General features: G+C 36.5%; 2 long non-coding RNA genes and 10 other non-coding genes across 12 annotated transcripts; 3 read left to right on the top strand and 9 right to left on the bottom strand.

Moving 5' to 3' along the window:
* The first annotated feature begins 804 nt into the window (after window positions 1–804).
* Window positions 805–878, top strand: Trnay-gua. The gene has a single exon. It is a non-coding gene; the product is annotated as a tRNA-Tyr (tRNA).
* Window positions 879–1,390: 512 nt separating this feature from the next.
* Trnav-aac lies at window positions 1,391–1,463 on the bottom strand. The gene has a single exon. It is a non-coding gene; the product is annotated as a tRNA-Val (tRNA).
* Window positions 1,464–1,559: 96 nt separating this feature from the next.
* On the bottom strand, window positions 1,560–1,632 carry Trnak-cuu. The gene has a single exon. It is a non-coding gene; the product is annotated as a tRNA-Lys (tRNA).
* A 2,203-nt stretch (window positions 1,633–3,835) lies between these two features.
* Window positions 3,836–3,909, top strand: Trnan-guu. Its single transcript has one exon. It is a non-coding gene; the product is annotated as a tRNA-Asn (tRNA).
* Window positions 3,910–4,421: 512 nt separating this feature from the next.
* Trnav-aac lies at window positions 4,422–4,494 on the bottom strand. The gene has a single exon. It is a non-coding gene; the product is annotated as a tRNA-Val (tRNA).
* A 96-nt stretch (window positions 4,495–4,590) lies between these two features.
* On the bottom strand, window positions 4,591–4,663 carry Trnak-cuu. The gene has a single exon. It is a non-coding gene; the product is annotated as a tRNA-Lys (tRNA).
* Window positions 4,664–6,867: 2,204 nt separating this feature from the next.
* On the top strand, window positions 6,868–6,941 carry Trnan-guu. Its single transcript has one exon. It is a non-coding gene; the product is annotated as a tRNA-Asn (tRNA).
* Window positions 6,942–7,451: 510 nt separating this feature from the next.
* Trnav-aac lies at window positions 7,452–7,524 on the bottom strand. Its single transcript has one exon. It is a non-coding gene; the product is annotated as a tRNA-Val (tRNA).
* Window positions 7,525–7,620: 96 nt separating this feature from the next.
* Trnak-cuu lies at window positions 7,621–7,693 on the bottom strand. Its single transcript has one exon. It is a non-coding gene; the product is annotated as a tRNA-Lys (tRNA).
* A 2,155-nt stretch (window positions 7,694–9,848) lies between these two features.
* Window positions 9,849–11,452, bottom strand: LOC124344065. Its single transcript, XR_006919530.1, has 4 exons — window positions 10,907–11,452; window positions 10,596–10,841; window positions 10,291–10,531; window positions 9,849–10,229 (listed from the first exon to the last, which is right to left on the bottom strand). It is a non-coding gene; the product is annotated as an uncharacterized LOC124344065 (long non-coding RNA).
* Window positions 11,453–13,950: 2,498 nt separating this feature from the next.
* Window positions 13,951–14,023, bottom strand: Trnak-cuu. Its single transcript has one exon. It is a non-coding gene; the product is annotated as a tRNA-Lys (tRNA).
* Window positions 14,024–16,179: 2,156 nt separating this feature from the next.
* Window positions 16,180–17,783, bottom strand: LOC124344062. The gene is made up of 4 exons (XR_006919528.1): window positions 17,238–17,783; window positions 16,927–17,172; window positions 16,622–16,862; window positions 16,180–16,560 (listed from the first exon to the last, which is right to left on the bottom strand). It is a non-coding gene; the product is annotated as an uncharacterized LOC124344062 (long non-coding RNA).
* Between the last annotated feature and the right edge of the window lie 7,376 nt (window positions 17,784–25,159).

The following is a 25,159-nucleotide window of genomic DNA, read 5'->3' as shown; positions in this document are numbered from 1 at the left end:
TAAAAATATAATGTTTGCTTTCCTTATGGGTGTCGTTAGCCAATCAGCATGCCTCTGTGGCGCAATTGGCTAGCGCGTTCGGCTGCTATCATAGATTCCCTTCTGGTGTTTATGGACTTCTTCCCTCTGCCAGTGCAGCGAGCCAGTGCAGCGAGCAAGTGCAGAAAAGAGTTTCAATGCCACATAACTAAGGGACAAGGTATTTAGGTACATATGATATGGTCAGGATTCCCGAGCAGTCTAAGGCGCCAGACTCAAGGACATATTCCTTGATTCAATATAGAAAAGTTGCAGTGTTCTGGTCTTCAATGAAGGCGTGGGTTCAAATCCCACTCCTGACATACTTATGGTTTTCTGAATTCAAATGAAGACTAGTCAACCTACGGAATTGAAGTCAATTTTCAATAATGATACATTTTAGGTAAAAATATGGATTTTCATTTCTACTTCGTTCACACATGAATAATTGACATAATAACTTCTTATAAGTCATATCTTGCATTGGTGTTGAAGAAAAATCAAAAATACTGCTTTGACGAGCTGGCAAACACCACTTCAATTAATTTGAATTTGATATATTTACTGTTTCGCTTATTCAAAGCGATTTATTCTTACAGGATATGTAAATTAATGTCCAATACACCATTTAAAGTTAATTGAATTAATGAATTCATAAAACATCCACGATGTTTATGAAATAGGAACAAGAAGAAATTCTTCCAGGCACAGCACAGCACAGCACAGCACAGCTGCACAAAAATGTATTGTTTGCTTTCCTAATGGGTGTCGTTAGTTAATTAACATGCCTCTGTGGCGCAATTGGCTAGCGCGTTCGGCTGTAAACCGGAAGGCTGGTGGTTCGATCCCACCCAGGGGCGCATGGTAATTGAAATCTCTCTCTATTTTGAACTCTTCTTCTCATGACTTTATACCCGACTAAAGCTTGCATTGTAGAGTGCACACTCACGATATGGCTTCTTTAGCTGATGACTGTTGAATCTACTGAACATTTGCAGCGTAGGGTGCACACGCATCATGTTCATTCTCTCTGTGGAGCTACTGTTCCAGGTTCAGGTGTAATCTATCATAGATTCCCCTCTTCTGGTGTTTATGGACTTCTTCCCCATCCAGCACAAGTCATTTCCCACATTCCTAAAACCAAAGGGCATTGTCGATTGGCTAAAGAAGAAAGTATCTTAAGGGTTATAGCACCTGCACAACAAAAGCAGTCGCCATTGATCTCCCCCTGTCTGTTGACTTCTTCCGGATACAGCATTGCGAATTTTTTTTTTTAGATTGTCAGATTGTAGATTTCATTCACAAAGAATATGGTTTTTGCATAAATTCCAAATATGCATCTGATTGATAGTCTTTCTAAAAAATACTTCCCTGTTTCCACCCAGGATCGAACTGAGGACCTTCAGCGTGTTAGGCCGACGTGATAACCACTACACTATGGAAACTTCATGCCGATATTGAATTTTTCTGAAATGACTACAAAATACTAACGATGGTCTCCCAAAATCTAAATTAAATCTACAATAGTTGCAAATATGTAACGCCCAACGGGGGGCTCTAACCCCCGACCCTGAGATTAAGAGTCTCATGCTCTACCGACTGAGCTAGCCAGGCTTGAAATTTTGCTCTATTCCAATGTCATCAACCAAGTTTTATTGAAGACATTTTGTCCTGTCCGCTAGCCGTGAACGAACTTTTATTATGTTTGTTTGGTTTTGTGGGTAGTTCACAGTTGCCTAATACTTCTAATCGTCTAGATGAGATACACTACTATTACTCATTTTTTTTTACTTTTCTTCGGATATTATTTGTTCCCATAGCTTTTCTGATGCTTCCACCTAGGAACGAACTGAGGATCTTCAGCTTGCGAAGACGATGTGATAACCTCTCCCGTACGAAACTTTTAGCTTAAATTTTAACTGTTAGCTAATAACAGCTCGCGCGGTGCTAGGCTAAAAAATCAAACCAGCTATGATGCTTGCAATCACCTCGAAATTTTTTACCTCAACATAATTCCCCTTTTTTTTAGCAGATATCAGCTTTTTCTTCAAGCAAGGGCGTTTTCTTATTTTGCTTGAAAAAATTAACCTGAAAACCAGCTTGAATTTTTCTCCCTAAATATATTTCCTAACTGTAAATTAATTCCAGTATGGAATTTTTCATCTAGGGTTTCGCTCCACTTTTTTTAGCAGAAATCAGCTTTTATTTTTCTAGCTAGGACGTTTTATGATCTGGCTTGAAATAATTGACCTTAAAATCAGCTCGAATTTTTCCCCCCTAATATATTTCCTAACTGTTACAGCTAATTTTAGTATGGAATTTTTAATCTAGGGTTTCGCTTTTAATTTGATCGCGAAATAAATCGTGATATAAAAAAGGTTAAAAAAACGCTGCATATGAGGTAGTCCTAAACACAAAATAGGCCTACAGATTTTTCTATGTATAACCTACGCATAGTATAATAGCTTAATAGGTATGGGCAATAGGTAAAATGTTGAAAATATATATTTTTTAATTCTTTATTTTTATATAAGTTTTTACTTGATTCTATTTGATTAGTTTTATAATTTGAAGTCTAAGTGAAGAATTATCGACATAGCTATAATAGGATCAAATATTAATGGAAACAAATATTTAAGAAACATCAGAAGCTGCCAGATTCGGACAACCAGCGACCATAGCTAAATAAGTGCAGCAAATAATTTTAAAACAGTAACTGGATGGGTGACCAGGCGAATAAAGGAAGCGCCCGCGGAAAATCCCTTTTTCGTCAATTGGTATGGTAGCGAGAAAATTTCAAGCTACCTTCAATCTAAGATTTCTAGCTAGAAAAAACAGCTAAAACTACCCTAAATTCCCAATGTGGAATTTAAAAATTTTAGTCTGAATATTTCTAGCTAAATACTCCTAACTTCGTAGCTATTTCTAGTGCGGAACTAGCTAAAAGTTTCGTACGGGCTACACTATGGCATACCGGAAGTCAACTGCAAGATTTTATTCGTGTTGGCCTTAGTAAAAATATAATGTTTGCTTTCCTTATGGGTGTCGTTAGCCAATCAGCATGCCTCTGTGGCGCAATTGGCTAGCGCGTTCGGCTGCTATCATAGATTCCCTTCTGGTGTTTATGGACTTCTTCCCTCTGCCAGTGCAGCGAGCCAGTGCAGCGAGCAAGTGCAGAAAAGAGTTTCAATGCCACATAACTAAGGGACAAGGTATTTAGGTACATATGATATGGTCAGGATTCCCGAGCAGTCTAAGGCGCCAGACTCAAGGACATATTCCTTGATTCAATATAGAAAAGTTGCAGTGTTCTGGTCTTCAATGAAGGCGTGGGTTCAAATCCCACTCCTGACATACTTATGGTTTTCTGAATTCAAATGAAGACTAGTCAACCTACGGAATTGAAGTCAATTTTCAATAATGATACATTTTAGGTAAAAATATGGATTTTCATTTCTACTTCGTTCACACATGAATAATTGACATAATAACTTCTTATAAGTCATATCTTGCATTGGTGTTGAAGAAAAATCAAAAATACTGCTTTGACGAGCTGGCAAACACCACTTCAATTAATTTGAATTTGATATATTTACTGTTTCGCTTATTCAAAGCGATTTATTCTTACAGGATATGTAAATTAATGTCCAATACACCATTTAAAGTTAATTGAATTAATGAATTCATAAAACATCCACGATGTTTATGAAATAGGAACAAGAAGAAATTCTTCCAGGCACAGCACAGCACAGCACAGCACAGCTGCACAAAAATGTATTGTTTGCTTTCCTAATGGGTGTCGTTAGTTAATTAACATGCCTCTGTGGCGCAATTGGCTAGCGCGTTCGGCTGTTAACCGGAAGGCTGGTGGTTCGATCCCACCCAGGGGCGCATGGTAATTGAAATCTCTCTCTATTTTGAACTCTTCTTCTCATGACTTTATACCCGACTAAAGCTTGCATTGTAGAGTGCACACTCACGATATGGCTTCTTTAGCTGATGACTGTTGAATCTACTGAACATTTGCAGCGTAGGGTGCACACGCATCATGTTCATTCTCTCTGTGGAGCTACTGTTCCAGGTTCAGGTGTAATCTATCATAGATTCCCCTCTTCTGGTGTTTATGGACTTCTTCCCCATCCAGCACAAGTCATTTCCCACATTCCTAAAACCAAAGGGCATTGTCGATTGGCTAAAGAAGAAAGTATCTTAAGGGTTATAGCACCTGCACAACAAAAGCAGTCGCCATTGATCTCCCCCTGTCTGTTGACTTCTTCCGGATACAGCATTGCGAATTTTTTTTTTTAGATTGTCAGATTGTAGATTTCATTCACAAAGAATATGGTCTTTGCATAAATTCCAAATATGCATCTGATTGATAGTCTTTCTAAAAAATACTTCCCTGTTTCCACCCAGGATCGAACTGAGGACCTTCAGCGTGTTAGGCCGACGTGATAACCACTACACTATGGAAACTTCATGCCGATATTGAATTTTTCTGAAATGACTACAAAATACTAACGATGGTCTCCCAAAATCTAAATTAAATCTACAATAGTTGCAAATATGTAACGCCCAACGGGGGGCTCTAACCCCCGACCCTGAGATTAAGAGTCTCATGCTCTACCGACTGAGCTAGCCAGGCTTGAAATTTTGCTCTATTCCAATGTCATCAACCAAGTTTTATTGAAGACATTTTGTCCTGTCCGCTAGCCGTGAACGAACTTTTATTATGTTTGTTTGGTTTTGTGGGTAGTTCACAGTTGCCTAATACTTCTAATCGTCTAGATGAGATACACTACTATTACTCATTTTTTTTTACTTTTCTTCGGATATTATTTGTTCCCATAGCTTTTCTGATGCTTCCACCTAGGAACGAACTGAGGATCTTCAGCTTGCGAAGACGATGTGATAACCTCTCCCGTACGAAACTTTTAGCTTAAATTTTAACTGTTAGCTAATAACAGCTCGCGCGGTGCTAGGCTAAAAAATCAAACCAGCTATGATGCTTGCAATCACCTCGAAATTTTTTACCTCAACATAATTCCCCTTTTTTTTAGCAGATATCAGCTTTTTCTTCAAGCAAGGGCGTTTTCTTATTTTGCTTGAAAAAATTAACCTGAAAACCAGCTTGAATTTTTCTCCCTAAATATATTTCCTAACTGTAAATTAATTCCAGTATGGAATTTTTCATCTAGGGTTTCGCTCCACTTTTTTTAGCAGAAATCAGCTTTTATTTTTCTAGCTAGGACGTTTTATGATCTGGCTTGAAATAATTGACCTTAAAATCAGCTCGAATTTTTCCCCCCTAATATATTTCCTAACTGTTACAGCTAATTTTAGTATGGAATTTTTAATCTAGGGTTTCGCTTTTAATTTGATCGCGAAATAAATCGTGATATAAAAAATGTTAAAAAAACGCTGCATATGAGGTAGTCCTCAACACAAAATAGGCCTACAGATTTTTCTATGTATAACCTACGCATAGTATAATAGCTTAATAGGTATGGGCAATAGGTAAAATGTTGAAAATATATATTTTTTAATTCTTTATTTTTATATAAGTTTTTACTTGATTCTATTTGATTAGTTTTATAATTTGAAGTCTAAGTGAAGAATTATCGACATAGCTATAATAGGATCAAATATTAATGGAAACAAATATTTAAGAAACATCAGAAGCTGCCAGATTCGGACAACCAGCAACCATAGCTAAATAAGTGCAGCAAATAATTTTGAAACAGTAACTGGATGGGTGACCAGGCTAATAAAGGAAGCGCCCGCGGAAAATCCCTTTTTCGTCAATTGGTATGGTAGCGAGAAAATTTCAAGCTACCTTCAATCTAAGATTTCTAGCTAGAAAAAACAGCTAAAACTACCCTAAAATTCCCAATGTGGAATTTAAAAATTTTAGTCTGAATATTTCTAGCTAAATACCCCTAACTTCGTAGCTATTTCTAGTGCGGAACTAGCTAAAAGTTTCGTACGGGCTACACTATGGCATACCGGAAGTCAACTGCAAGATTTTATTCGTGTTGGCCTTAGTAAAAATGTAATGTTTGCTTTCCTTATGGGTGTCGTTAGCCAATCAGCATGCCTCTGTGGCGCAATTGGCTAGCGCGTTCGGCTGCTATCATAGATTCCCTTCTGGTGTTTATGGACTTCTTCCCTCTGCCAGTGCAGCGAGCCAGTGCAGCGAGCAAGTGCAGAAAAGAGTTTCAATGCCACATAACTAAGGGACAAGGTATTTAGGTACATATGATGTGGTCAGGATGACCGAGCAGTCTAAGGCGCCAGACTCAAGGACATATTCCTTGATTCAATATAGAAAAGTTGCAGTGTTCTGGTCTTCAATGAAGGCGTGGGTTCAAATCCCACTCCTGACAAACTTATGGTTTTCTGAATTCACATGAAGACTAGTCAACCTACGGAATTGAAGTCAATTTTCAATAATGATACATTTTAGGTAAAAATATGGATTTTCATTTCTACTTCGTTCACACATGAATAATTGACATAATAACTTCTTATAAGTCATATCTTGCATTGGTGTTGAAGAAAAATCAAAAATACTGCTTTGACGAGCTGGCAAACACCACTTCAATGAATTTGAATTTGATATATTTACTGTTTCGCATATTCAAAGCGATTTATTCTTACAGGATATGTAAATTAATGTCCAATACACCATTTAAAGTTAATTGAATTAATGAATTCATAAAACATCCACGATGTTTATGAAATAGGAACAAGAAGAAATTCTTCCAGGCACAGCACAGCACAGCACAGCACAGCTGCACAAAAATGTATTGTTTGCTTTCCTAATGGGTGTCGTTAGTTAATTAACATGCCTCTGTGGCGCAATTGGCTAGCGCGTTCGGCTGTTAACCGGAAGGCTGGTGGTTCGATCCCACCCAGGGGCGCATGGTAATTGAAATCTCCTGCTCTATTTTGAACTCTTCTTCTCATGACTTTATACCCGACTAAAGCTTGCATTGTAGAGTGCACACTCACGATATGGCTTCTTTAGCTGATGACTGTTGAATCTACTGAACATTTGCAGCGTAGGGTGCACACGCATCATGTTCATTCTCTCTGTGGAGCTACTGTTCCAGGTTCAGGTGTAATCTATCATAGATTCCCCTCTTCTGGTGTTTATGGACTTCTTCCCCATCCAGCACAAGTCATTTCCCACATTCCTAAAACCAAAGGGCATTGTCGATTGGCTAAAGAAGAAAGTCTCTTAAGGGTTATAGCACCTGCACAACAAAAGCAGTCGCCATTGATCTCCCCCTGTCTGTTGACTTCTTCCGGATACAGCATTGCGAATATTTTCAGATTGTCAGATTGTAGATTTCATTCACAAAGAATATGGCCTTTGCATAAATTCCAAATATGCATCTGATTGATAGTCTTTCTAAAAAATACTTCCCTGCTTCCACCCAGGATCGAACTGAGGACCTTCAGCGTGTTAGGCCGATGTGATAACCACTACACTATGGAAACTTCATGCCAATATTGAATTTTTCTGAAATGACTACAAAATACTAACGATGGTCTCCCAAAATCTAAATTAAATCTACAATAGTTGCAAATATGTAACGCCCAACGGGGGGCTCTAACCCCCGACCCTGAGATTAAGAGTCTCATGCTCTACCGACTGAGCTAGCCAGGCTTGAAATTTTGCTCTATTCCAATGTCATCAACCAAGTTTTATTGAAGACATTTTGTCCTGTCCGCTAGCCGTGAACGAACTTTTATTATGTTTGTTTGGTTTTGTGGGTAGTTCACAGTTGCCTAATACTTCTAATCGTCTAGATGAGATACACTACTATTACTCATTTTTTTTTACTTTTCTTCGGATATTATTTGTTCCCATAGCTTTTCTGATGCTTCCACCTAGGAACGAACTGAGGATCTTCAGCTTGCGAAGACGATGTGATAACCTCTCCCGTACGAAACTTTTAGCTTACATTTTAACTGTTAGCTAATAACAGCTCGCGCGGTGCTAGGCTAAAAAATCAAACCAGCTATGATGCTTGCAATCACCTCGAAATTTTTTACCTCAACATAATTCCCCTTTTTTTTAGCAGATATCAGCTTTTTCTTCAAGCTAGGGCGTTTTCTTATTTTTCTTGAAAAAATTAACCTGAAAACCAGCTTGAATTTTCTCCCTAAATATATTTCCTAACTGTAAATTAATTCCAGTATGGAAGTTTTCATCTAGGGTTTCGCTCCACTTTTTTTTAGCAGAAATCAGCTTTTATTTTTCTAGCTAGGACGTTTTATGATCTGGCTTGAAATAATTGACCTTAAAATCAGCTCGAATTTTTCCCCCCTAATATATTTCCTAACTGTTACAGCTAATTTTAGTATGGAATTTTTAATCTAGAATTTCGCTTTTAATTTGATCGCGAAATAAATCGTGATATAAAAAAGGTTAAAAAAACGCTGCATATGAGGTAGTCCTAAACACAAAATAGGCCTACAGATTTTTCTATGTATAACCCACGCATAGTATAATAGCTTAATAGGTATGGGCAATAGGTACAATGTTGAAAATATATATTTTTTAATTCTTTATTTTTATATAAGTTTTTACTTGATTCTATTTGATTAGTTTTATAATTTGAAGTCTAAGTGAAGAATTATCGACATAGCTATAATAGGATCAAATATTAATGGAAACAAATTTTTAAGAAACATCAGAAGCTGCCAGATTTGGACAACCAGCGACCATAGCTAAATAAGTGCAGCAAATAATTTTAAAACAGTAACTGGATGGGTGACCAGGCTAATAAAGGAAGCGCCCGCGGAAAATCCCTTTTTCGTCAATTGGTATGGTAGCGAGAAAATTTCAAGCTACCTTCAATCTAAGATTTCTAGCTAGAAAAAACAGCTTAAACTACCCTAAAATTCCCAATGTGGAATTTTTAAATTTTAGTCTGAATATTTCTAGCTAAATACTCCTAACTTCGTAGCTATTTCTAGTGCGGAACTAGCTAAAAGTTTCGTACGGGCTACACTATGGCATACCGGAAGTCAACTGCAAGATTTTATTCGTGTTGGCCTTAGTAAAAATGTAATGTTTGCTTTCCTTATGGGTGTCGTTAGCCAATCAGCATGCCTCTGTGGCGCAATTGGCTAGCGCGTTCGGCTGCTATCATAGATTCCCTTCTGGTGTTTATGGACTTCTTCCCTCTGCCAGTGCAGCGAGCCAGTGCAGCGAGCAAGTGCAGAAAAGAGTTTCAATGCCACATAACTAAGGGACAAGGTATTTAGGTACATATGATGCGGTCCAAATCCCACTCCTGACAAACTTATGGTTTTCTAAATTCACATGATCATCGCATTGCAAAATCAAGCCCCTCTGTGGCACCTTCGAGATTTTAAAAGTCTCCTTTCGTTTTTTTTCTTGATTAAGAAATTTAAAAATTTAGTTTTCGTATTGTTCTCTCTGTTCGTTATCTTTTACTCTCACTGTTGCACATCTTGTGTGAAATTATTCTGCCTTTTTGTATTTTTTTTATTGGTAAATTAAAAAATTTATTTTTCGCAGTAGTCTTACTTTTCACGATTGATTGTCTTTGTTTGTCATCATTTAGTCACAATCATTTTATGAAAATTTGAACTATTTGAAATAACGCACTTTGGTGGGATTCTGCTTTGCCCTACCCTCTATTGTGTGTTTTGACACTGTATTCTGTCGACTAGCTGTCCGTCATGGCGTCATTGTTGTGGTTTTTTTAGTGAGAATTTTACAGTGTGTAATGTTAAAAAATTTTCGATTTATTTATTCAATTTTGTATTTAAATAAATGAATTCAAATGTAACACAATAGTCGTTTTTATTATTTATGTTTGATCGCACTTAACAGGAGAAGAGTTGATAAGATTTTCACTATTGGATCATTTCAACAGTGCACGATACATGGGAAAAAGGGGATTTACCAGTAGCTTTAGCAAAATGTCTTTTTCTCCAGTTAATAAATTACATTTGACACCACGCTCATTACTTTTGCAATACATTTTAGATGCCAAAAGTTTTAAGGGACCACAATAAACTCCTGATTTGGAATTGAAGATTAAGGGATCATAATAAAATCCTGATTTCAATTACAAAACCTTTCAAGAAAATGATATGTTTTCCTGCTATTTGTTGTGCCAGAATGAAATACAATTTTGCATGTCAAGGTTGTTGCTTCAGGGTACCTAAAAATAAAGAACCGAAATTAAATAACTCTTTAAACAATCAAATGCATTTAAATTTTACCAATTTGCAGGAAGTCTAAGATCAGTGCCTTTTTTTCAAATCAAGGCATTCTAATAAGGGAAATTTTTGTTTGCATGTCAAATAAAGGGCATCACGAATAAAGTATGGTAGCAAACTATAAATCACAAGCTCCTGCTATGATATCACTTAGGGTGTTATGTCAATCGACTGGCAACTGTTGTCATCTTCAAGACAAAACTCCACTTTCTGAAACTGAAATTTGTTTGATGATGAATGTAATCTGCAAATAATTTTGTGGTTTAGTTTTCATTACAAAAAAAGATTACTGAATAAGGAATACATACTGTCAATTCCATTTTCTACGGTTGCAGCTTTAATTTCTCTCTGTTGGTAAAATGTTCGCCTAGCACCATTACATCATCAATGCCTTTTAAATGAGGGAAAGTCAGAAGGGAAACATTTTTAGGATGCCGAATAAAGTATAGTGTGCTAGGATATCAATAAGTGTGACATATGAATCAACTGGCAACTTGTCGTCATCTTCAAGACATATTTTCTGAAAGGTAGCAATGTCTGATGATAAAAATAATCTGCAAATAATTTGTTTGTTTAGTTTTCATTACACAGAAAGATAAGTAACATAATGAAAACCTACTGTCAATTCCATTTTTTACATTTACCAATTCATTCAGCACCCACATTTGAACTATCTGCCAATCTGGCATTTTATGGGTAAATGAACCATCAGTTGTGATACTGGATGCATGGTTTTTTTTCTTATTAGAATTCAGCAATAGTTAACATATGAAATAAAAACACAGTGTTTCACGAGATGAAATCTATCACAAACATTCAATCCATCAATTCGCCATGCCACAAGCAGATTGACTGTAAGCCTGTTAATACTTACCGTCGTCTGCTAGTCAACAATCAAGCTAAAAGTCAATCTGGGTGTGTTTTTCTTTCGCAAATATCTCGCGAACCACAAAAAACGCATCACAAATTTAGTCTTTTCGGTAAAATGGAAAGTTGTTCTTCCCATTAGAACTGACTGGACCCTTAAATTGTGTGGAATGATATGTGCAATCTATTTTAGAAGTTTCCCCTTTTTTTCCCCTTTTTGCTCCCAATCTCTCGTTATTTTCGTTAATAGTTAAAAAATTTAGTCATTACCTATGTAAAAAGTCATTCTACATCGAATAAGATAAGTCGCGTCGCGATCAGAGCAGCACGAACGCGTCACATTCCCGAAAAACCCTTCGACCAATCACGAATCACCCCAATTCCCCAGGGACCTCTCACAGTTAAGACTATTTGGAGCGCTGTCGGAACTTTTGTTTCTTCAAATCTCTCACCCTTAAAAGGCGGTAAGCCTTCGGCTTTTTAAAATAAGAATTTTAAAAATCTCTCAGGGATAATTAGAGAGTTTGCTTTGATATCATGATAGAGAATGCTTAATGTACCACGATACAAGGTCACCAAGTGGTAATACTTGTCGATTTTCTGTAATTTAGAAAGATGTGACAATATAATACGAAAATGATGACGTTCACTCACATCAAGCGATGGTGGTATAGTGGTTAGCATAGTTGCCTTCCAATCAATTGACCCGAGTTCGAATCTCGATTATCGAAATTTAGCTATTATTGATAGTTCTTAGCAGACTAGTCAACCTACGGAATTGAAGTCAATTTTCAATAATGATACATTTTAGGTAAAAATATGGATTTTCATTTCTACTTCGTTCACACATGAATAATTGACATAATAACTTCTTATAAGTCATATCTTGCATTGGTGTTGAAGAAAAATCAAAAATACTGCTTTGACGAGCTGGCAAACACCACTTCAATGAATTTGAATTTGATATATTTACTGTTTCGCTTATTCAAAGCGATTAATTCTTACAGGATATGTAAATTAATGTCCAATACACCATTTAAAGTTAATTGAATTAATGAATTCATAAAACATCCACGATGTTTATGAAATAGGAACAAGAAGAAATTCTTCCAGGCACAGCACAGCACAGCTGCACAAAAATGTATTGTTTGCTTTCCTAATGGGTGTCGTTAGCTAATTAACATGCCTCTGTTTGTAATTGGCTAGCGCTTTCGGCTGTTAATCGGAAGGCTGGTGGTTCGATCCCACCCAGGGGCGCATGGTGATTGAACTCTCTTGCTCTATTTTGAACTCTTCTTCTCATGACTTTATACCCGACTAAAGCTTGCATTGTAGAGTGCACACTCACGATATGGTTCTTTAGCTAATGACTGTTGAATCTACTGAACATTTGCAGCGTAGGGTGCACACGCATCATGTTCATTCTCTGTGTGGAGCTACTGTTCCAGGTTCAGGTGTAATCTATCATAGATTCCCCTTTTCTGGTGTTGATGGAATTCTTCTCCATCCAGCGCAAGTCATTTCCCACATTCCTAAAACCAAAAGGCATTGTCGATTGGCTAAAGAAGAAAGTCTCTTAAGGGTTATAGCACCTGCAGAACAAAAGCAGTCGCCATTGATCTCCCCCTGGCTGTTGACTTCTTCCGGATACAGCATTGCGAATATTTTCAGATTGTCAGATTGTAGATTTCATTCACAAAGAATATGGCCTTTGCATAAATTCCAAATATGCATCTGATTGATAGTCTTTCTAAAAATACTTCCCTGTTTCCACCCAGGATCGAACTGAGGACCTTCAGCGTGTTAGGCCGACGTGACAACCACTACACTATGAAAACTTCATGCCAACATTGAATTTTTCTGAAATGAATACAAAATACTAACGATGGTCTCCCAAAATCTAACTTAAATCAACAATATTCGCAAATATGCAACGCCCAACGGGGGGCTCGAACCCCCGACCCTGAAATTAAGAGTCTTATGCTCTACCGACTGAGCTAGCCAGGCTTGAAATTTGCTATATTCCAATGTCATCAACCAAGTTTTATTGAAGACATTTTGTCCTATCCGCTTCCGGCAATGGAACCGGAATGGGAGCCGGCAAGAATTAATGATTAAAGAGAACACACTTTTTAAGAATGAATGGCAATGGGTGATTTAAACATCATGCTAATCCAGAATCCTATTGCGCCTACCACCATCTTGAATGGATGCGTTTTCAACTACTCCAACTGTAGCAGCATTGGCTGCTACATTTGGAGCCATGACGGGCGCCTGAATTACATTTGGAGCCATGACGGACGCCTGAACTGCATTTGGAGCCATAAAAGGCGCCTGAACTACTTCAGGGTTTCTCGTTTGACGTTTCTGTTCCGCCTCTTCCCTGTAGTGACCGTAGTGTTCAATAACTTTACTACGAAACAGATTGGAGGCCAACTTAAAGAAGGCCATATTTTCAGCATCCTTTTTTGAAGTCTCACTGAAGAACTGTGCACGATGACCTAATAAACAGAAAATTAGCATATACATATCATTTATGAAAAAATGAAACACCATAAAATACGCCAGGAACCATAAGTTCACACTTGAACTTTGTAAACAAGGATACCCCCAATGTGTTTTCCTTTTTGTTGAGAATCATTTTTTTGTGAGGACCTTCAGCGTGTTAGGCCGATGTGATAACCACTACACTATGGAAACTTCATGCCAATATTGAATTTTTCTGAAATGACTACAAAATACTAACGATGGTCTCCCAAAATCTAAATTAAATCTACAATAGTTGCAAATATGTAACGCCCAACGGGGGGCTCTAACCCCCGACCCTGAGATTAAGAGTCTCATGCTCTACCGACTGAGCTAGCCAGGCTTGAAATTTTGCTCTATTCCAATGTCATCAACCAAGTTTTATTGAAGACATTTTGTCCTGTCCGCTAGCCGTGAACGAACTTTTATTATGTTTGTTTGGTTTTGTGGGTAGTTCACAGTTGCCTAATACTTCTAATCGTCTAGATGAGATACACTACTATTACTCATTTTTTTTTTACTTTTCTTCGGATATTATTTGTTCCCATAGCTTTTCTGATGCTTCCACCTAGGAACGAACTGAGGATCTTCAGCTTGCGAAGACGATGTGATAACCTCTCCCGTACGAAACTTTTAGCTTACATTTTAACTGTTAGCTAATAACAGCTCGCGCGGTGCTAGGCTAAAAAATCAAACCAGCTATGATGCTTGCAATCACCTCGAAATTTTTTACCTCAACATAATTCCCCTTTTTTTTAGCAGATATCAGCTTTTTCTTCAAGCTAGGGCGTTTTCTTATTTTTCTTGAAAAAATTAACCTGAAAACCAGCTTGAATTTTCTCCCTAAATATATTTCCTAACTGTAAATTAATTCCAGTATGGAAGTTTTCATCTAGGGTTTCGCTCCACTTTTTTTTAGCAGAAATCAGCTTTTATTTTTCTAGCTAGGACGTTTTATGATCTGGCTTGAAATAATTGACCTTAAAATCAGCTCGAATTTTTCCCCCCTAATATATTTCCTAACTGTTACAGCTAATTTTAGTATGGAATTTTTAATCTAGAATTTCGCTTTTAATTTGATCGCGAAATAAATCGTGATATAAAAAAGGTTAAAAAAACGCTGCATATGAGGTAGTCCTAAACACAAAATAGGCCTACAGATTTTTCTATGTATAACCCACGCATAGTATAATAGCTTAATAGGTATGGGCAATAGGTACAATGTTGAAAATATATATTTTTTAATTCTTTATTTTTATATAAGTTTTTACTTGATTCTATTTGATTAGTTTTATAATTTGAAGTCTAAGTGAAGAATTATCGACATAGCTATAATAGGATCAAATATTAATGGAAACAAATTTTTAAGAAACATCAGAAGCTGCCAGATTTGGACAACCAGCGACCATAGCTAAATAAGTGCAGCAAATAATTTTAAAACAGTAACTGGATGGGTGACCAGGCTAATAAAGGAAGCGCCCGCGGAAAATCCCTTTTTCGTCAATTGGTATGGTAGCGAGAAAATTTCAAGCTACCTTCAATCTAAGATTTCTAGCTAGAAAAAACAGCTTAAACTACCCTAAAATTCCCAATGTGGAATTTTTAAATTTTAGTCTGAATATTTCTAGCTAAATACTCCTAACTTCGTAGCTATTTCTAGTGCGGAACTAGCTAAAAGTTTCGTACGGGCTACACTATGGCATACCGGAAGTCAACTGCAAGATTTTATTCGTGTTGGCCTTAGTAAAAATGTAATGTTTGCTTTCCTTATGGGTGTCGTTAGCCAATCAGCATGCCTCTGTGGCGCAATTGGCTAGCGCGTTCGGCTGCTATCATAGATTCCCTTCTGGTGTTTATGGACTTCTTCCCTCTGCCAGTGCAGCGAGCCAGTGCAGCGAGCAAGTGCAGAAAAGAGTTTCAATGCCACATAACTAAGGGACAAGGTATTTAGGTACATATGATGCGGTCCAAATCCCACTCCTGACAAACTTATGGTTTTCTAAATTCACATGATCATCGCATTGCAAAATCAAGCCCCTCTGTGGCACCTTCGAGATTTTAAAAGTCTCCTTTCGTTTTTTTTCTTGATTAAGAAATTTAAAAATTTAGTTTTCGTATTGTTCTCTCTGTTCGTTATCTTTTACTCTCACTGTTGCACATCTTGTGTGAAATTATTCTGCCTTTTTGTATTTTTTTTATTGGTAAATTAAAAAATTTATTTTTCGCAGTAGTCTTACTTTTCACGATTGATTGTCTTTGTTTGTCATCATTTAGTCACAATCATTTTATGAAAATTTGAACTATTTGAAATAACGCACTTTGGTGGGATTCTGCTTTGCCCTACCCTCTATTGTGTGTTTTGACACTGTATTCTGTCGACTAGCTGTCCGTCATGGCGTCATTGTTGTGGTTTTTTTAGTGAGAATTTTACAGTGTGTAATGTTAAAAAATTTTCGATTTATTTATTCAATTTTGTATTTAAATAAATGAATTCAAATGTAACACAATAGTCGTTTTTATTATTTATGTTTGATCGCACTTAACAGGAGAAGAGTTGATAAGATTTTCACTATTGGATCATTTCAACAGTGCACGATACATGGGAAAAAGGGGATTTACCAGTAGCTTTAGCAAAATGTCTTTTTCTCCAGTTAATAAATTACATTTGACACCACGCTCATTACTTTTGCAATACATTTTAGATGCCAAAAGTTTTAAGGGACCACAATAAACTCCTGATTTGGAATTGAAGATTAAGGGATCATAATAAAATCCTGATTTCAATTACAAAACCTTTCAAGAAAATGATATGTTTTCCTGCTATTTGTTGTGCCAGAATGAAATACAATTTTGCATGTCAAGGTTGTTGCTTCAGGGTACCTAAAAATAAAGAACCGAAATTAAATAACTCTTTAAACAATCAAATGCATTTAAATTTTACCAATTTGCAGGAAGTCTAAGATCAGTGCCTTTTTTTCAAATCAAGGCATTCTAATAAGGGAAATTTTTGTTTGCATGTCAAATAAAGGGCATCACGAATAAAGTATGGTAGCAAACTATAAATCACAAGCTCCTGCTATGATATCACTTAGGGTGTTATGTCAATCGACTGGCAACTGTTGTCATCTTCAAGACAAAACTCCACTTTCTGAAACTGAAATTTGTTTGATGATGAATGTAATCTGCAAATAATTTTGTGGTTTAGTTTTCATTACAAAGAAAGATTACTGAATAAGGAATACATACTGTCAATTCCATTTTCTACGGTTGCAGCTTTAATTTCTCTCTGTTGGTAAAATGTTCGCCTAGCACCATTACATCATCAATGCCTTTTAAATGAGGGAAAGTCAGAAGGGAAACATTTTTAGGATGCCGAATAAAGTATAGTGTGCTAGGATATCAATAAGTGTGACATATGAATCAACTGGCAACTTGTCGTCATCTTCAAGACATATTTTCTGAAAGGTAGCAATGTCTGATGATAAAAATAATCTGCAAATAATTTGTTTGTTTAGTTTTCATTACACAGAAAGATAAGTAACATAATGAAAACCTACTGTCAATTCCATTTTTTACATTTACCAATTCATTCAGCACCCACATTTGAACTATCTGCCAATCTGGCATTTTATGGGTAAATGAACCATCAGTTGTGATACTGGATGCATGGTTTTTTTTCTTATTAGAATTCAGCAATAGTTAACATATGAAATAAAAACACAGTGTTTCACGAGATGAAATCTATCACAAACATTCAATCCATCAATTCGCCATGCCACAAGCAGATTGACTGTAAGCCTGTTAATACTTACCGTCGTCTGCTAGTCAACAATCAAGCTAAAAGTCAATCTGGGTGTGTTTTTCTTTCGCAAATATCTCGCGAACCACAAAAAACGCATCACAAATTTAGTCTTTTCGGTAAAATGGAAAGTTGTTCTTCCCATTAGAACTGACTGGACCCTTAAATTGTGTGGAATGATATGTGCAATCTATTTTAGAAGTTTCCCCTTTTTTTCCCCTTTTTGCTCCCAATCTCTCGTTATTTTCGTTAATAGTTAAAAAATTTAGTCATTACCTATGTAAAAAGTCATTCTACATCGAATAAGATAAGTCGCGTCGCGATCAGAGCAGCACGAACGCGTCACATTCCCGAAAAACCCTTCGACCAATCACGAATCACCCCAATTCCCCAGGGACCTCTCACAGTTAAGACTATTTGGAGCGCTGTCGGAACTTTTGTTTCTTCAAATCTCTCACCCTTAAAAGGCGGTAAGCCTTCGGCTTTTTAAAATAAGAATTTTAAAAATCTCTCAGGGATAATTAGAGAGTTTGCTTTGATATCATGATAGAGAATGCTTAATGTACCACGATACAAGGTCACCAAGTGGTAATACTTGTCGATTTTCTGTAATTTAGAAAGATGTGACAATATAATACGAAAATGATGACGTTCACTCACATCAAGCGATGGTGGTATAGTGGTTAGCATAGTTGCCTTCCAATCAATTGACCCGAGTTCGAATCTCGATTATCGAAATTTAGCTATTATTGATAGTTCTTAGCAGACTAGTCAACCTACGGAATTGAAGTCAATTTTCAATAATGATACATTTTAGGTAAAAATATGGATTTTCATTTCTACTTCGTTCACACATGAATAATTGACATAATAACTTCTTATAAGTCATATCTTGCATTGGTGTTGAAGAAAAATCAAAAATACTGCTTTGACGAGCTGGCAAACACCACTTCAATGAATTTGAATTTGATATATTTACTGTTTCGCTTATTCAAAGCGATTAATTCTTACAGGATATGTAAATTAATGTCCAATACACCATTTAAAGTTAATTGAATTAATGAATTCATAAAACATCCACGATGTTTATGAAATAGGAACAAGAAGAAATTCTTCCAGGCACAGCACAGCACAGCTGCACAAAAATGTATTGTTTGCTTTCCTAATGGGTGTCGTTAGCTAATTAACATGCCTCTGTTTGTAATTGGCTAGCGCTTTCGGCTGTTAATCGGAAGGCTGGTGGTTCGATCCCACCCAGGGGCGCATGGTGATTGAACTCTCTTGCTCTATTTTGAACTCTTCTTCTCATGACTTTATACCCGACTAAAGCTTGCATTGTAGAGTGCACACTCACGATATGGTTCTTTAGCTAATGACTGTTGAATCTACTGAACATTTGCAGCGTAGGGTGCACACGCATCATGTTCATTCTCTGTGTGGAGCTACTGTTCCAGGTTCAGGTGTAATCTATCATAGATTCCCCTTTTCTGGTGTTGATGGAATTCTTCTCCATCCAGCGCAAGTCATTTCCCACATTCCTAAAACCAAAAGGCATTGTCGATTGGCTAAAGAAGAAAGTCTCTTAAGGGTTATAGCACCTGCAGAACAAAAGCAGTCGCCATTGATCTCCCCCTGGCTGTTGACTTCTTCCGGATACAGCATTGCGAATATTTTCAGATTGTCAGATTGTAGATTTCATTCACAAAGAATATGGCCTTTGCATAAATTCCAAATATGCATCTGATTGATAGTCTTTCTAAAAATACTTCCCTGTTTCCACCCAGGATCGAACTGAGGACCTTCAGCGTGTTAGGCCGACGTGACAACCACTACACTATGAAAACTTCATGCCAACATTGAATTTTTCTGAAATGAATACAAAATACTAACGATGGTCTCCCAAAATCTAACTTAAATCAACAATATTCGCAAATATGCAACGCCCAACGGGGGGCTCGAACCCCCGACCCTGAAATTAAGAGTCTTATGCTCTACCGACTGAGCTAGCCAGGCTTGAAATTTGCTATATTCCAATGTCATCAACCAAGTTTTATTGAAGACATTTTGTCCTATCCGCTTCCGGCAATGGAACCGGAATGGGAGCCGGCAAGAATTAATGATTAAAGAGAACACACTTTTTAAGAATGAATGGCAATGGGTGATTTAAACATCATGCTAATCCAGAATCCTATTGCGCCTACCACCATCTTGAATGGATGCGTTTTCAACTACTCCAACTGTAGCAGCATTGGCTGCTACATTTGGAGCCATGACGGGCGCCTGAATTACATTTGGAGCCATGACGGACGCCTGAACTGCATTTGGAGCCATAAAAGGCGCCTGAACTACTTCAGGGTTTCTCGTTTGACGTTTCTGTTCCGCCTCTTCCCTGTAGTGACCGTAGTGTTCAATAACTTTACTACGAAACAGATTGGAGGCCAACTTAAAGAAGGCCATATTTTCAGCATCCTTTTTTGAAGTCTCACTGAAGAACTGTGCACGATGACCTAATAAACAGAAAATTAGCATATACATATCATTTATGAAAAAATGAAACACCATAAAATACGCCAGGAACCATAAGTTCACACTTGAACTTTGTAAACAAGGATACCCCCAATGTGTTTTCCTTTTTGTTGAGAATCATTTTTTTGTGAGTTCCTGAAGAACGATTGATCTGACAGAACCAATGTGGAATCCAAAGTATAATTGTTCTCTATCGGATTCCACGGCAACAGCCAAATTGAAAAGTGGCCCACAACTGAAATAGTTAAAAAATGAGAAATTATAAATATTGCTACCAACTGCATTTTAAGAAAATAACCTCCACTGGCGAGTAAGGGGGTATTCCGACGTTTTGGACCCTACCATTTCGGCCCCATACCTTTTCGACCATTTCGGCCCGGGGCCTAAAATGTCCAAAACTTGGTCTGTAATGGCACCTTTATTAAAATAAAATAAATAAGTGTAAGTTACTCAGAGCTTCATTTTGAGATAAGAGTTTGGCCTGTAAATCAATGGATTCTGCCTCTGAAAGCACTATTCCAATAAATTTTATGAGATTAGGGGAGTTGTTGGCGTTAACTAGAACACGGAGGAAGTTATGGAATTCTTCTACGTGGTTGTTGGTTCTGCGCATTTGCATAAAAATAGACCTATTTTCGGGGGGCCAGATAGAGCTATTAATCCAGGTGTTTTCTACATAAATGCAAAAGGATAAAAGATCAGGCAAAATTCTCTTCCATCTCAATTTGATCTTTAATTTTATAGAAAAGCTTTCTGATTTTCTCAGCAGGGAGCAAATTTAAAGATAATAGTTGACGGCAGCATGTCTTAACACGAGAATCAGTTCGATATAAGAAGGCCCTAATCCAAGTTCCTTTAAATGTTTAAACTTTCGATGTGAAAAGCAAACTTTTAACATAATTTTGAACATTAACTTTAACAATTTAAAAAATATTAATAAAAATGGGACCGAAAAGGTAATAGTGTGGCCGAATTGGTAGGTCGATTTCGGACTGGGCCGAAATGGTACGGGGCCGAAATTGTAGGGTCCGAAATGCCATACATCCTGAGTAAGGTATCCGCGTTCCACAAGTTTCCTTACGGCAGCAACAGTACACAAATTCTAGCCAGCTTCCAAAAAGCGACACGCATATAAATCATCCAGATCCAAACCTAAAAGTAATGTAAATAAATTATTAAAAAGAAAAACCTACTCGTCATCACCATGTGTTTCATGCAAAACACATGGCGATGCATCATTCAAATAATGTAATTTTTTATTAAAAGCTTTGGCACTATGAGTGACACACGAAAGAGTTTTTCATCTCTATCGTGTGATACTGTGTATATGGGCCCAACTTTTAGTTCTGAGTTCAGAAATTTATAGTCTCTCCCTGATAGTATCGTTTGGATCGTTGCTGCAGTACTCTAGAAACAAAATTACGTTATTTTAAATAACGTTGCACATATGTGATGAATTCCATAGTCAACGATAAATCGGTGATAATCTTAAGGTAAACCACTGAAATATTACTACGAATTATTCGAATATCATCATCAGTAAAACATGAAAGTAAACATAATAAAACTTGCCTGAAAAATAGAAGATTTTTAATAATTAACTTGAAGCAATATGATCTTCTAAAAACATCAAACAATTTATGTCATCGGCTTATAATTTTTTCCAGAAAGTAAAAGAATGACAGATCTGTCGTTTTCAGAGAGAACAGCTTTGCCGCTTCTAACACAGCTAAAAGTGAACAATTTCAACAACTTTAAAATGCAAATTTTTTATAAATATTTTCTTTTCTTGCGTAGTTTTTTAAATTAGAGTAATAAACTACAATATTTTTAATCTAAAAAAAAGTTTTTATACATTCAATGCATCCACTGTGTCTCTCGTGTCGTGTTGTATGTGGCCTTGTAATTTTGTCCAATTCAGTTTACTTGTTATTCTTTTCCTGCTTCTAATCTACATTATTAAAATTACCAATTGTTTCTTTAAAATGTAGATTGCAATAATCGTTATTTACTTTCTTAATTTGTATGAAAACATTTCTGAATTGGGTGATATTGCATTCACTTCTGTTGATTTTAATGTTGCTGTCATCAGGCCGTAAATAACTTAAGGATTTCGTAAAGGGCATCTTCTTCAAGCTTTTCCAACTAAAATCCAGGTATACTTCTCAAAAAAAAAAAACGCTCGGCAGATGGTGGATATAACACTGCACATATAAATTCTGCAATATCTAAAAATGAAACTTTATAATATTTCCTTTTTCACGCACATGTTATATGAAATTATGCTTTCCATTGTTAATAAACCGTCTTTCCAAATTCTTTGGTCATTGACATAGTATAGTATATAGTATGTATATTGTACTATTGCAGTAGTAACAAAACACAAAGGCACATGCATAGTAAAAAACACAAAGAAAAAAAATGTGATCTCTAGATATATTTAGGAACCAAGAAAAGCTCGTACTTCAATCGAAGAACGGCATAACGGACAAGTAATCAACTGACAAAAAAGTGTATAAGTGCACTATTTGCGAAAAAAATTTAGTGATAGGTGACAGTTATGTTATTTATACACATCTAAATAAGCATGGAAATTGTAGTGAAATGACTTATCCCACTAAAGTGCTAAAGGTAATTGTTTTGTATCTGTGAACTCCATAAAGATGAACTACGTACGCCATTTTATAAATTTGTATAGTGGTAATTTCACAGATTTTACTCAAGTAACGGAATGCGGCCACGTTCAACTGAATGACCATGATACTGAAATATTGAAGGAAAGTAATCAAAACTGCATTACACGAATGGAAATTGATATGTCAGGCTTTAGTGAGGGATCATACGAATCCGAGAATGACGAGGTAAATGAATTTTTTTTTATGTTACAAGAATTTTGCAGACGAAGCGTTTAAAATAATGTCGAACCTACGAGCAAAGTGTGGTATTCCACAAAACTGTTGAAATTGCAAAATATTTTTCTTCTTTCGTACAGTTGTTTGTCAACAAAACTTAATTTATGATTCACAATTCGTTTCAAACGCTAGGGATCACTGAAATTGTAAAAGATACAAGTGAGGAAGTAATAGAACAGCTCGTTTCGCTAAAGCATGTATTTGACGATATGCAGTCTGAGAGAAAAGTACAAAAATTATACAAAAGACTCGAAAGATTCGTGTCCCATGAAACAATAAAAATAGGGAGACATGGATTAAGTAACAAATACAAAACGGCGCAATACATTTCAATCCAAAAAGCAATTCAGTCCCTCGTATTGGACCCAGAATTAGCAGAAGTCTTTCCTGCAACGTTAAAAGTTGTAAGAAGTAATGAGAAGTTCACGGTGTTTACACGAAATATCAAACTTAAACACATTTTCAAGAAAGCAGATTGTCCAAAGAAGCAGTGAACTTAGATCACGTAATTGTATTTACTCATTGTTTTCTGACGCGGCTTCTTTGAGCAATGGAATGCGAGCTGGTCCACCTAGCGGCACAAAAGGTTCTATTTAACTTTTTATAATATAGTTCCAAAATTGAATGCTCGCCTGGCAAACAAACCTCTTATTGCAATTTCTAACTCCAAACATCTTTCAGAAGGTGGCGGATATGAGCAGTTAATGAGTTACAAAGTTCAAGAAATAAAAAAAAATAGACGGCTGGATATCTCCTAAATATTCAAGGAAAAGAAACCGTGCGTGTGCTTGGCATATTAACTCAATATACTGCTGATAATCTCGGCTTGGAGGAAGCTTTTGGGATTGACCCCTCTTTCAATTATGATGGCTGTTGCGCCCTGTGTTACGATTCCAGAGACGACATGCGTCGTATTTTTCGTGAAAACCAACTAGGAATGAGAACTAGTGGAATAGAAGGCGACGGAAATGTTGGACGCTTCATCGGAATTAAACGTTCAGGTGTTTTGATTCAATTGCTGTACTACCACATAATGAATAATATTAAATTAACGACTCAATGCAGACGATTCCAGAAGGTATAATTCCATATGTTTTGGATTGAGGGATTTTTTCCCTTTCAGAAGTTAACAATTGCAGTGTAGAATTTAATTATCAATTTTCCTATCTAGCGTTTTTCTTCAATGCTAAAGTGAAAAAGCAACATCAACCAACTAAATTTTCACCCATTCCAACACTTGGTAATGGTCTTTAACCTAACCTCATTGCCACAAAAATCTTGCAATTTTCCAAAATTAAGCCGTAAAATTCCTAAATTTAGCCCGTAATTTTTTCCAAGTTTTCTTACACACGAAGCCTATCCTGGCAACTTCTTTTGCAGCTTCAAGAGTAATAGTTGACTTTTGGCTTTACGCTGAATTCTTAGAATTCCCATCACTTTACCCAGATGATTCCATTCGACCGAAAATTTATTTTTTAGTTTTCACTATCCAACGTTCATTAAGAAGAATGACGCACCAAAAGATTTTTCCGTATTTCTTTATGAAAGAATGGATGAAGCAATAAAAAACCCGCCCACACAATGAACAATTTCAAAAATCAATCCAAAACACTTGCTTTCAAACGGCAATGTGCTGAATAGCATTCTCAGCTAATTAAAGAAATGCTATGCAAATTAGTAATGTTTGGAAAATATTCAAATGACCAAGAAGAGATCTCCCACCTAACGCTCATCACGCCTTTTAAGAGCGTTTCACTATTTCCATTTTGCTAAAAATGTCATTAAAATCGAAGAAGTTTTGGAAAGGAGTTTTCGTTAGCGTCAAGGCCACCTCGTCAACAGAGCTAGAATTCGGTAAAAGTGATGCATCATATGTGAGGAAAAAACATCCCCTCTTATGGTCCTGACACTTTATAAAACTGTTGAATTTTGTAATGATTTCTTTTGTTACATACACGTTTGTAGAATTGACGACTTTCTTTGATCTCTTACATGGGATATTTTCTGACGACCATTTTTTAGTCAGACGAAAGTATTTCGTTTGGTGAAATCGTACGTTTGCTTCCCCTTCCCTCCGTCTTTTCATTTTTCAGTCATTTTTAGTTGATCCCTTTATCCGACCATTACTCTCAAACAAGACACTGTACCGTCAAGTTTTCTAGCTCATTATCACTTCACATTGCAAGCTGTGTGTCGGAATCAATTTAATTTTTTGCCACGCCTGTCATGAAACGAGGAAAAA

Source organism: Daphnia pulicaria, chromosome 6, assembly GCF_021234035.1.
Source record: "Daphnia pulicaria isolate SC F1-1A chromosome 6, SC_F0-13Bv2, whole genome shotgun sequence".
NCBI classification, from domain to species: Eukaryota; Metazoa; Arthropoda; class Branchiopoda; order Diplostraca; family Daphniidae; genus Daphnia; species Daphnia pulicaria.
This window is presented reverse-complemented; position numbering and strand designations above follow the sequence as displayed.